The following is a 12,040-nucleotide window of genomic DNA, read 5'->3' on the forward strand; positions in this document are numbered from 1 at the left end:
ACTTTTTGAATATTCCATTCACGACATTGTAGATGTTAGTGTAAATCAGTGAAAATTAGCAATAGAATAAATCTTCAGTGTGTCCCAGCATACACAGTCGTTACGGGGCAAATAAAGGATGGCTCGTTGAATGAGAACTGAAATATATAGGCTCAATTACTATAGGACAGAAGTAGTCTAAGAATAGCATTTGCTGTGCCTAAATATGCTGAATGCTATAAATCATTGCCTCCTAGGTTATGTACGAAGCGTATCATACGAAATAAGCTTCAAGAATATGCCAAGTTACCGAAATTATATTAGGAATTATCTAAAAGAAAAAAAAAGATACCTGGTTGTTTTAATCCTGTAATGCAAATGACACGCAAGTGAACTTCTGACATTCCCTCGAGCATTGCTCGTAAAAAGTCTCCTCACGTTGATCAAAGATATCAAGAAATCGGAAATTTACACTGTTTTATTTATTTATTTTGCGCATAAAATATTTAGCTGCAAATTCGGATCAGCCAGTGCTTTTTGGGAAGGTCGCGCAAAATTACAAGATGACAGCGGAGATTATGGTCGGATCCAGGGAGCGTTCGTTGGAGGAGAGCACAGAAAGGAAACACTTGAGCGTGCCGATGTGTTCTAGGAACGTCTTATTTTTTTGTTGCCCATGGCGGCCGAAGGAAGCTACGCGCTGAGGCGACAAATATATAGTTTTGTGGTGCATCAATCTGAATGACGGGTGCTTAAGGTTCAGAAGGCCAGCATTCGCGTTCAAGCGATAGCCCACAGCTGGACACGATTTGTCAACACTCGGACACACTAGTCAATATTAGACGCTGATGACCAACAGATTTAGCCGACTCTAGACACCATTACAGAACGCAAGTCACGAGTTGACCACCTCGCTAAAGTTTCATTTGAGAAAGCAGAGTACATGCTCTGGCGTGAACGTCATTTTCTACCGCTCACGTTATCACAGGCCTCTGCCAACTAAAAAGTGACCATGGCAACATGTGACTTGTGCAATTAATTTCTTGCCACTCGCGACATAGCTTACCATTTATATGATGTCATTCATTGCGCTATGTTTGCCAAATACGCATACACATTTCGGTATGGTGGACAACCTTAGTCGAAATTTTGCCAACTAGTTGTGGTTCATTGTTAGTGAATACAGTGCCCATCAAAGGATGCAAGGAACATCAAGGTGTTTTTATATGTCATGCATTTCGAGGTATCAGAGCTGTTTAAGTGAATACAGTGACATATTTTGATTTATGCCATTCACGTTGTGTTTTATATGACGTGTATACTTTTCTCATTTAGCACATTAGCTGCGGCGGACAATGGCTGCAACCAACAATACCGCCAAAAAGACTTTTGTGTAAGATAGCCAGAGATGACGCTGTAAAGCGAAACTCTTCGCGGAGTTTCTTCATGATTTGTACAAATTTGGTTGTGAAACTCTTTTGCAAATGCTTCGTTGGGTAATCGGCAGAAAAGAGTGAGAGAGTCTTAGGAGTTTTATTGATGAAAACTTGTTACTTGCTCATTTTGTGTCGTGCCACACCTTTCGCTAGTGGAACATTTGCAGGATGCAGTAAAACAGCCTGAAGAAGCCGATGTCACTGGAGGTCGTGCGTTCGGGGAGCGTAATTCAACCATGCTGTTAGGAAAAGAGAATAGATTATCCACGCAGTTTGCGAGCCTTAGTCAACCTATAATCAATCTGTACAAAAACGTCAGGTCTGCGCAGAAGGCGCAGCACAGTCACAGCGAAAGCTAGAAGAGCGGCCTTTCAGAGCCTTTTCTCAACACTCATTGGGTAACTTCTGCAAGCGCACTTGCTTGATAACCGCTGCGAAATAATAATGAAAATTTTGGTTATTAGGCTGACATTCGCTATGCCATTTTTCGTCACACTTTTGAGAAGTTTGGTATCCTCTAATCACTTGCATAAAATTTTGTGACAATAGTTCATGTAGTGGCTGACGACAATGATTGCAGTGGGTTGCATGGTTGCGATGATTGCATTTATGCCTGCCGTGGATATGCGCCACTGTTAATAGGTGAGCAAGAAGCTTTTGAAATGGGTTGGAGCATAGGACGATCCACACGTTACGCTATTCGCATTGTGCGACGAGTGGTTGTTCTTTCGCTGCTATAAAACACTTTATTAGTCGAATTAACCCGATGGATTTCCCGGCATCAAGCCTGCCTAAGGCAAGTTTGTTTACAAGCCCTAAGCACCAGCGTGGCTTAGTGTTATATTACTGGACTGGCACCCAGTGGGTCCGGATTCAAGCGCCACTGTGTCATTGGTACTAAACGTTTTTTTCTAATGTCGTGCGATGCGATTACAGACACCAGTGGCGGCAGACAACTATGGCTCCTCGCGCGACTTAAGTTTTGATATCATAACAGCTTTCGCTGTCAAAAATTTGCGCCATTTTCGGTCATTACAAAATTAGCAAAAGGACGTGTCCACCGCACACCTTGAGCCCACAAGAAAACAAACGGTGTTGTTACAAAAACTTTCGACTGTGAGATACCCTCAAAGTTCCCTCTTTTAGTGCTTGCATTGCGCAAGCTACCGAGGAAAATATAACTTCTGTTCAGCAAGAAATAGACACTACCACATAGTACGGGTGGGCGATGGTGACACCATCAATACTTCCTGTCCCAAAATCTAGAACACCTAGAACAGTGGGAGACTCATTGATTGATATGTGGGGTTTAACGTCCCAAAACCACTATATGATTATGAGAGACGCCGTAGTGGAGGGCTCCGGAAATTTAGACCACCTGGGGTTCTTTAACGTGCACCCAAATCTGAGCACACAGGCCTCAGTGGGAGACTCAGCTGACAAACTTGACCATCAGAGACTAGCAGCGTGAGGTGAGCCGGACCAAAATCTCAGATCCGGATTGTGGCATCCTAAACTTGACACTAAATTTCCATTGAACAACTCCGTCGTCAGCTCCCTTTTGAGTAAAGATAATTGCTGTCTAAGAGGGAAGTAACGCCTGCGAGTGTTGTAAACTCTCCTGTGGCGCTGCGGAAAAAAACTGCTGTGATGTACCCACTACATTTACGTAAAGCAATAAGTGCACTTACGTACCTGCACACTTCTTCCATGCTAAGGTTGCTCATGATGACGTTTAGTCACAGCTGAGTCTTTCGTAATGGGATTGAGAGCAATTAACAGGGTGTTTTGCCTCGTGTTGTTGTATGCTTCTGTTGAACACCTAACTATGTGACTATGCATCCGACATATTGACGCAAGGTAGGCTGGCAACTATAGTAGCCAGCCTCTGAAGAGGACAACGAAGTAGTTCTGTGTGCGCGTGCTCTGGTGTTCGCGTTTCTGGCCCTTGATTTACGAAAGTAAACGCCCTATTTTGTACCTGCGTGCCTGTGTCTTTGTGACATTTTCTGGTGGAAGTGCAGGGTACGGTAGATGTTACGGTCCCCTGAGAGCACCCCTGACGCAAGTCCATCGAGTATCTCAGCCGAGCTTACCCCTGTGCACGTACGTTCCAGCCGTCGTCTCCAGGGACTCGAGCCACAGCACGGTTTGCTGCCTGAACGTCAGAGGACTATGAATCAAACATCGCCTAACGTCACCGCACCAGCACCAGCGCACCTGGTTATCAACCAGCTCAAGACGCCGAAGACATTTCACAGAGCTGCTTTTGAAGATGCCGACGACTGGCTCGAGCATTTCAACCGGGTCGCCGTCATCAACGATTGGACCCCAGAGCGTAAGCTACGCTATGTGTACTGCTTCCTGGAGGACTCCGCGAAAACGTGGTTTGAGAACCATGAAGCAGTGCTTACGTCATGGGATGAGTTTCAACGGCAGTTCCTCAAGGCATTTGCCCGAGAGGACAGGAAACAGACAGCGGAGCGTGCTATAGAGGCAAGGGTTCAAGGCCCTTACGAAAGGGTGACGACCTACGTAGAGGACATGGATCGGCTTTTCAAACGTGCGGAGCCCTCTATGTCCGAATCCAAGAAAGTTCGCCACCTAATGCGTGGTGTTAAAGAAGAGATTTTTGCCGACCTGATTCGAAACCCGCCTGCGACACTTGCGGTGTTCCATGAGGAAGCCACTGCCATGGAGAGGGCCCTTCAACAGCGTGCCAGGCAGTATAACCGTGGTGTAAACCCAAGTGAGGTCACTTCTGTCACTCTCGGCAATGACATCAGCGCGTTGCGAGAGCTTATCAGAGCTCTCATTAAGGAAGAGCTACAAAAGATGCAGGTGACTGCTTCACCTGCAGAGCAGCTCTCCATTGTGGAGATAGTACGCGCCGAGCTACGGCAAGCCGTTCACGCTCCCCAACCATCCGAGGCGCCACAACAGAGGCACTGCGTCGAGATGAGCTACGCGGAAGCAGTGCGACGTCCTCCATCGTGCAGTTCAACCAGCGTATTTTACCCCAATGAGCGACACGCTCAGCAAATGGAGGTAGGCTTCCCGCCCTCGCAGCTCACCGTTGATCGCCGAAATAAGACCGAGAAAGAGTGACATCTGGCGTACACCCGACCTCAGGCCCCTTTGTTTCCATTGCGGGGAAGCCGGACACGTCTACCGAACATGTCCATACCGTCGCGTGGGTCTGCGTGGATTTTCGCCTAATGCCCCTCGTCCACGACTTCGCGAGCGATCACAGGAAATAGAGAGTTTCATCTCGAATCGTCGCAGTATCGAACATAGGTCACAAGAGCCTCGCTCGTCGTCGCCTGCTCGCTACAGGTCACCGAGCCCAGCCTATTCACGCGGCGCTTCAAGACGCCGTTCACCCAGTCCTGCAAGTCGGGAAAACTGAGTTCAGCGACCTCCGGAGGTGAGGCCGCTGACGCTGACTCTACGGAAGATCCTCCACTACGACGACAGCGACAGCAGCAAAAAGATGTACAGACGCAGTCAAACGTGATGCGAAGAGTGGGGACATCAAACATTGCGGTAACTGTGGACGACGAAGAAGTAATGGCGCTAATTGACACTGGAGCAGACACTTCCGTTATGAGCATGGGTCTTGCCTGCAGGCTGAAGAAGGTTTCTACCCAGTGGGCTGGGTCGCAGATACGTACGGCAGGAGGCCATCTTCTTACTCCGGTGGGGCGGTGCACAGCGCGAGTAAGTATTCACGAATTTACGTATCTCGGAGATTTTGTAATACTGCCGAGTTGTTTGAGAGACCTAATTCTCGGACTGGACTTTCTGCGTGATAATGGAGCCATGATTGATTAGCAACAGTCGCAAGTGACGTTTTCTTTGGCACACGCTTTAGCGCGCAATCCTCCCGGCAGTTACGTCAATGCTTTGAGAATTGTTGACGATGACGTCACGTTACCGCCGAAGAGTAGCGTGTTCAGCTTGGTAGCCTGCGACGTTTTTGACGAATTAAACGACTATGAAGGTATTGCAGAGGCAAATATCCCACTGCTGCTCAAACGAAACATATGCATAGCCTGATGCCTTGTTCGGTTAGAGAATAAACGCTCTCGAGTTCTGCTGACCAACTTTAACAATGAGTTTCAGCACGTTGCTAGAGGGACTACTGTCGCTTTCCTCAGTGAAATCGCCGACTTTTTCGATATCGGCACATTGGATACGACTTCACCGCATGCAAAAGCTTGTGCTGACCTGGGAAGCCGCATGCACGTTAATCCAGACTTGCCAGATTCACGAAAAGAGCGGCTGCTAAACCTTGTGAGGGAATTCTCGGACTGCTTCTCCACAGCATCGAAAGTTCAGCGTACCACCATTACAAAACACCGCATTGTTACCGAAGAGTCGGCGCCGCCTCTTCGCCAACATCCATACCGTGTGTACTTGAAGGAAAGAGAGGGGATTAAGCGTCAAATTCAAGAAATGCTGAATGATGACGTCATCCAACTCTCGACAAGTCCGTGGGCGTCACCTGTTGTCTTAGTAAAGAAAAAAGACAACAGGCTACGCTTCTGCGTCGACTATCGACGGCTTAACAAAGTCACGAAACGCGACGTTTACCCCCTGCCACGGATTGATGACGCCTTAGACCGTCTACGCCACGCCGAGTTCTTTACATCACTAGATCTCAAGTCAGGGTACTGGCAAATTGAAGTTGACGAGGGCGACCGTGAGAAAACCGCGTTCGTGACGCCTGACGGGCTCTACGAATTTAAAGTGCTGTCTTTCTGTCTCTGTTCCGCTCCCGCCACGTTTCAACGCATGATGGATACTGTACTAGCTGGACTAAAGTGGCAGACGTGTCTTGTATACTTGGATGATGTCGTTGTATTTTCAACCACATTTGAGGAGCATCTTTCAAGGCTAAAAAGTGTCCTCGCTGCAATAAGGAGAGCGAACCTTACTATCAAGCCCGAAAAGTGCTACTTCGGCTATCAGGAACTCAAGATTCTCGGCCACGTGGTTAGCCCGGGAGGTGTTCGACCAGATCCGGAGAAGTTGGCTGCCGTTGCCGATTTCCCTCGTCCTGGAGACAAAAAGGCTGTTCAGCGATTCCTCGGACTCTGTGCGTACTACCGCCGTTTTGTCGAAGGATTTTCGAAAATTGCGGAACCTCTTACAAGACTGACACGGCCAGATGTACCTTTCGTATGGACGGAAGAAGAACAACAAGCCTTCGTAGGGCTGCGCAATCGACTGCAGACAGCTCCAGTGCTGGCACATTTCGACGACACTGCCGACACCGAGATCCCCACAGACGCCAGCAACGTAGGAATCGGAGCCATTCTAGTTCAATGGCAGAACGGCGCAGAGCGTGTGATCGCTTACGCGAGCCGCAGTCTCACAAAAGCAGAGGCTAATTACTCTACCACCGAAAAAGAGTGCCTAGCAGTCGTTTGGGCCATTAGCAAGTTTTGAACCTACCTATACGGCCGGCCATTTCGAGCGGTCAGTGACCACCATTCGCTCTGTTGGCTTGCCAATCTACGGGATTCATCAGGCCGCCTCGCCCGCTGAAGCCTCCGCCTTCAAGAGTACAACATAACGGTGGTCTACCAATCAGGACATGAGCATACAGATGCTGGCTGCCTGTCTCGTGCTCCTATTTCCCCGACGTCATCTGACACTGAACAAGATTTACCGTTTCTTGGCATCGTCGATGTGGTGCGGATGGCTGAGCTTCAACGTGAGGACACTGAGCTACTTCCTGTCATCCAGCATCTTCAAGGAGAAGACGTTATCGTCCCACGCCGACTCTCGCGTGGTTTAACTACGTATTGCCTGCGGAACAATGTTCTCTACAAGAGAAATCTTGAGAGCAGCCGGGAAACTTTCCTCCTCGCCGTTCCAATGGCACTGCGTGAGGAAGTTTTGCAGGCGTGCCACGACGATCCTTCGGCCGGTCACTTAGGCTTTGCTAGGACATTAGCGCGCATCCGACGGAAGTACTACTGGCCACAGCTGTATTCGTCCGTTCAGCGCTATGTCCGCACCTGCCGTGACTGTCAGAGGCGTAAAGTTCCACCCGCAAAGCCCGCCGGTTTCCTCCAACCTTTAGATCCACCTTGAGCACCATTTCAGCATGTAGGAATGGATCTTCTTGGTCCCTTCCCTACGTCATCCTCAGAAAATAAGTGGATAATTGTCGCGACCGACTATCCGACTCGCTATGTAGAAACCAAAGCTGTGCCTAAGGGAACTGCAGTTGAAGTCGCCAGATTCTTTGTCCACGACATTGTTTTGCGCCATGGTGCACCTGGCGTTCTCATAACCGATCGCGGAGCAGCATTTACGGCAGAGTTATTGCAACAAGTCACCAAGCTGACGCACAACAACCACCGGAAAATAACAGCTTATCATCCCCAAATGAACGGCTTGACGGAGAGGTTAAACAAAATATTGGCCGACATGCTATCTATGTATGTTGATGTAGAGCACAAAACGTGGCACGAAATTTTGCCGTACGTCACGTTTGCTTATAACACCGCTGTGCAAGAGACCACAGACCTAACACCATTCGAGCTTGTTTATGGCCGTCGCGTCACAACACTGTTAGACGCTATGCTCCCCGTAGACCAGGACAACAGCGGAAATGACAGCGTTGAAGACTTCGTAAGAAAGCCGAGGGAGCCCGCCAGCTTGCACGGAACCGCATTCGCGCGCAGCAAGATATCGACGCTCGCCGTTACAACCAAGGCCGAAGGAGCATCCACTATCAACCAAGGGACTATGTATGGGTGTGGACACCAGTTCGACATCGTGGGCTTTCGGAGAAGCTTTTGGGGCGCTACTTTGACCTTTACGAAGTTGTGCGCTGCCTCAGTGACGTGAATTACGAGGTAGTTCCCCAAAGCTCCGACACCAGTTTAAACCGAAGACGTCCACGTCCAGAAGTAGTCCATGTAGTACGGATGAAACCGTACCACGCCCGCAAGTTATGAACCCTTCGAACTTTTCCCTTATTATCCACAACAGCGTGGGCTTTTTTTTTCATTGACGTGATCATTTTTTTTTTCTTTCATGGCCACCTCTAGCATCTCAGTCAATCGACCGGGACGGTCGCTCTTGAAAGGGGGGAATTGACGCAAGGTAGGCTGGCAACTATAGTAGCCAGCCTCTGAAGAGGACAACGAAGTAGTTCTGTGTGCGCGAGCTCTAGTGTTCGCGTTTCTGGCCCTTGGTTTAGAAAGTAAACGCCCTATTTTGTACCTGCGTGCCTGTGTCTTTGTGACAATATGACCCCTCTACAAGGCCTATTTCTGGACCAGTTTAGAGAACTGGCATAAAAACGACACAAAATGTTTGTGTTGCATTCCGGCTGTATCTCTGGGTCTATTTTTTGCGTCCACCGAGATTTCTTCCTCATGGACAACGTCTTCAATGCTGAGGTAGTATTTTTGGCGACAGAGGTTTCTTAGCGCTGTCACATTAAAACAAGTGCAAAGCAGCCATTAGGCGAGAGAACTAGTCCTTGGGTAACGGAACTACTGAGTTACATGAGACGCTGAGAGGGAAATAAGCTCAAAATTTCCAAAAATGGTGACGTAGCTCATCTAAAACTACTAAGAGGCCAATATTACAAACTACTAAGGATTGTGGTAGGCCATTTACCTATACTCTTGCAAATGGAAACACAATGAAGTAATGCTTTATAAATACAGATTGAACATGAACGCAGAATGCTCCTCTTATTGTGCATTTCTTTTTATCGACGTCATAGATAAACGTACTTATTCTGTCAGCATATTAGGCAACATTCGTTTCTTGTGAATTTTGCAAATTTCACTCTCTTAGAAATATTTAGTTAATCGCAGCTATTGTATATTTTCTAAATCGGACAATTTTTGACAGGCTATTTAACTGCTCAGTAGTGATTGACCCTGAAATGCTCCTAAAGTCAAAGCCGTTTGGCGGTAAAATGCATCATATGGGAACAAGGGGGGAATATTGCGAGTCAAAGTACGTATATAAATTATCATATGAAGGCAGAGGGAGTGCCGTAAAACGTACAATTCAACGTCTTTGCTTTTTTGTCTGCAGTGCAATCTAACAGTGCAACCACGTAGTGGTTCCACTTACAGATGGTAGAAGAAAAATGCCTTTACAGTGAAGCGAATCACGATTTTTTTTTCATGAGTACACTTTTAAAGTTCAATATATTAGTAAAAATTAGTGAGGCGTTTGTTTTGCGAATGATTGTTAATGCTATAAAAGGTAATAATTAAGCCGAAAGTGATGAAAAATCACGTACGAAACAAGCCGGGTGATGCTCAATGCCGTTTCGGCCCGAGTCGTCACAGCACATTTTAAACTCCACCCGCTAATCTGTTGCGCGGAACACAAATTTAGATCAACGTGTCTGAATAGTGCATAACTACTTGAATACCGAAATTCCATCCAGGAACTGTGAACATTCAATGGTGAATCCTTCTAGCTACTCGGCAACACTTAGCCTTTATTGTGCATTATTATTTTATAAGGCCGTTGCAAATAACCAGTGAAATACTGATACTTCAAAAAGCTGAAAGCATTGAACTGTACTCTTAAAAAACCTAGCGGTGGTCGAAATCTGAAAACAGAATAATTTGCTCATAGTTCTATCGTTTGCGTCAGAGTGCTCAAACTTGGTCACACTTCACTGCGGACGCCTACGCTGATGTCATGTTTTGTTGGATATTTTGTTGGAACTGGTTCAGAAGCACAAGTCATCAAGATCTCCAGCTTTCAAATTTGAATGGACGTTTGTGAGAAGGAATTGAGCTGCTTACAAGAAAATGGGGTACACTGCCCGTATGAAATCAGCGCGTTATGATATTGAAAACAAACACGAAAATAACGCTGAACATGTTTTGTTTATCGGTTTATGTGGATTATTGAAAGAGGAGTTGCTAAAGATTGCTTCAGGGTACACAGCTAATCGTCCGACTATAGATCGTACCACCCTGGCAGTAAAACAGAAGAAGCTCATCAGCGATTATTAATAACACAGAATTCAATAATTTGCAATTGAACCCATCTTCTTCATCGGTTACAAGAATAGGCAGAATTATGAGTAGAGTGCGCAAAAATATGAACTCTGCTGTCATTACAGTGTTGGTGATTAAAAACCGTGGGCCAATAATGAAGTTCAGAGCAAACGATAATACTTTTTTTAAAAAAGATACTCGGTTATATTACGAGTACAGCGAACCAAGGTATAAGCACATCACTCATTTAAGTGATGTGTTTAAAGTTATGCGTGACGTGTGATTGTTAGAGTGATGTTCGATTTTTGAATACTAACTAATACGTGTGCGCAACTGAGTTTATGCAAAAAAGAAATGATTTGAGTGTGCCATAAGCGTGCCCTAGTAAAGTCATTCTTTGAAATTTATAAAGAATTATGTTGGAATGTCCTGTCTGAAAGCTTCGCTCAAGAAATCTTGCCCGCATCGCATGTACGAAACTTTTGCTAGACAAGTAGAACGACTGAAGCAGTCATGGTTATCTGAGCGCCATCTAGCCGCCCTAGCGAAAAGGATTTCACAGAAGGTGAAGATTGATTTGAGGGGTAAAAATCAGGTTAAAAAGCAAAGTTAAAGCTACTTTTGCAAGTATCCCATAACTCCACGACATATTCCATCAGTTGAAAAAAGTGGCCTGAAGGTTCAGATGCTGCCCCGCCGCGGTGGTTTAGTGATTAAGGTACTCGGTTGATGACGCGTGGGTCGCGAGATGGAATCCCAGCTGCGGTGGCTGCATTTTCAATGAATGTGAAGATGCTGTAGAATCTTCTGCTCCGATGTGAGTGCACGTTAAACAACCCTAGATGGTCAAAATTTTCGGAGCCCCCCACTGCGGCATCTCTCATCATCATATGGTGGTTTTTGGACATGAAACCCCACAAATATATCTGGACAATGACATTGATTTGTTTAACGTAAGTGATATATAAAGATTTTGATTAGATTACGAGGAGATATCCATAACAGGAACACACGTGCACATGAGGCCGGATGCTGTCAATGACATTTTGGCCCATTTCATCGCAGCATAGTGTAAACTGCATGTGTTATTCTCAGGGATATCCCTAAAAAATAGATCACACGTGCCATAGAAGCACATGAAGTTGGTCTTTCGAAAATGTAAAACAAGAAACGAAAGTGGCTTACTTTAGTACTGTCCACCCTTCTCGTGCGTAAAGCATTCAAATCCTATTAATCCTCGATCATTCGGGTATATAAAAGCATCTGCTTTATGAATGCAATGCATAGCAATTGAAACGTTTACACTAGCACTAAGCAGATTAGTATTTGCTTTTAGAAAATGAATATGCTCCTCATAGTGTTGTTCATCGCGTTAGGATGCTTGGTCTTGGTAACGTCTTCTGTACAGACGCCGACTCTAACGTGATGTTCTAGTGAGTATAGAGTTGGATGTTTCTCACAATGTTATGTAATCGTGACCTTCAGCTATTTCTTTTCATTGCAAAGTAATGAAGTGGAAACTTGCTGGTGTTTACATAACACGACACTCTCCGCATTAATGAGAGTATGAGATCATCTTATTACAGTATTGATATAGAAGAAGCAAGCGAGATTTGATACGCA

This window comes from Rhipicephalus microplus, chromosome 5 (assembly GCF_043290135.1).
Source record: "Rhipicephalus microplus isolate Deutch F79 chromosome 5, USDA_Rmic, whole genome shotgun sequence".
In the NCBI taxonomy this organism is placed as follows: Eukaryota; Metazoa; Arthropoda; class Arachnida; order Ixodida; family Ixodidae; genus Rhipicephalus; species Rhipicephalus microplus.